This window comes from Schistocerca gregaria, chromosome X, assembly GCF_023897955.1.
Source record: "Schistocerca gregaria isolate iqSchGreg1 chromosome X, iqSchGreg1.2, whole genome shotgun sequence".
NCBI classification, from domain to species: domain Eukaryota; kingdom Metazoa; phylum Arthropoda; class Insecta; order Orthoptera; family Acrididae; genus Schistocerca; species Schistocerca gregaria.
In genome coordinates, this window is record NC_064931.1 from 206268748 (window position 1) to 206270432 (window position 1685).

Sequence of the window (1685 nt, forward strand, 5' to 3'; positions counted from 1 at the left end):
CCGTACAATCCCTTGCTGATCAGGTAATTGTGGATCTCAAGCCAATTTACCTGCGAGTCCCGAAGTAAAGTAAAGTCGTATGCCGTTATTGACTTGGAAATCCCGAAGGGCATCTTCAGCCAACTGATTTGTTAAACTTGTTTTCTGCCCTTCACACATGTAGGCTCCTTCCCTTCACTAAGTCTGAGCGATGCGTGTCGTTTATGTGTAATTGATCAGTGTAGATGACTGTAATGGGTGTGGTAGTGTGGTGTCATGTATGTGTTGGAAGATGATGAGAGAAAGTAGAGGATGAAACCTGCTGCTGGCACATAGCCTACTTCTCTCAGGTACCACAAACTGGGGCGCCCAGCTTAATTTCCCCATCCTGCAGACGGATCGCCATCAACATTGTCTCATACATACACTTTACAAGTCGTTTGGAATTTAATCCCTGATACTGGCGCAAAACAGGTGATCTGTTGCTTTACACCACCACCTCTTCTGTCTGAAACGAGGTGCACGGTACTGGATGAAGAAACGAGCGAAGGAAATCATAGGATAATCTACGGCAAATTAAGAACAATTTTAGCATGGTTCCTACAAGAATGACAGGGTTACTGGGACACATGAACAGCAAGATGACTTGATATCAATGAGACCACTCATTGTCTATGGAAGCCCGCTGAATCGTGACAACAGCGACACCGCTTCCATGGAAGCGAACTTTGCCAGAGTGAAAATTGCTGCCGTCACCATATGCTAAATGACAGACCCTAGAACTGGCCTCTACCCTCGAAGGGTACACGATCCTGAGAACTACCTGACTACAGTGCCGATGGCGCAGGTGTGATATTTCTTTATCAACGCATCATACTTCTTGCTGAAGAGATCCAGGCGCTACTCCGAGCAATCCTACTCGACACAGCACTGCACGTCTCCACACCTCTCAAGCGGAAATAAGTCCTAAATGAAGCGTTCTGAGTTGACCAGTCCAGCCTGGATGGGATCGACTGTTCACACTACCTGTCGTCCAGGCGTTAAAGCCCACTCTGTGTGTGTGGGGCCATGCTGCAGTACCTTCAACACATCCCGGAAGCCTTTATATTTAAAACTAAACTAAACTAAACTCCTCCCACACAGGCCATGAAGGCCCAAAGGTAGCGACCGGCCGCCGTGTCATCATCAGGCCACAGGCGTCACTGGATGCGGATGTGGAGGGGCATGTGATCAGCACACCGCTCTACCGGTCGCATGTCAGTTTCCGAGACTGGAGCCGCTACTTCTCAATCAAGTAACTCCTCAGTTTGCCTCACAAGGGTTGAGTGCATCCCGCTTGCCAACAGCGCTCGGCAGACCGGATGGACACCCATCCAAGTGCTAGCCTAGCCCGACATCGCTTAACTTCGGTGATCCGACGGGAACCGGTGTTACCACTTCGGCAAGGCCGTTGGCAACCTTTATATTTACTTTCTTGAAGTAGCTGACTAAATGTAGAGTTCTTGGCCATCATTTCTTACAGAGATACTCAGTTCTTATAAAACTGTAAAATAGTTCGGATGACGTATCTTCGTCATATACACTGACCTCTGATGTATTCATTAAGAAAAAATCTTGTAACTTCACCTGAAATATTTCATATCTCAATTTATATCCGCCTGTTGCCACTTCGATGGCTACAAAGATGCTGCTGCTGATGCATGCGT

General features: G+C 47.5%; 1 pseudogene; it reads right to left on the minus strand.

Moving 5' to 3' along the window:
- Nucleotides 1-1316: 1316 nt before the first annotated feature.
- LOC126299962 (5S ribosomal RNA) lies at nucleotides 1317-1434 on the minus strand (annotated as a pseudogene).
- Between the last annotated feature and the right edge of the window lie 251 nt (nucleotides 1435-1685).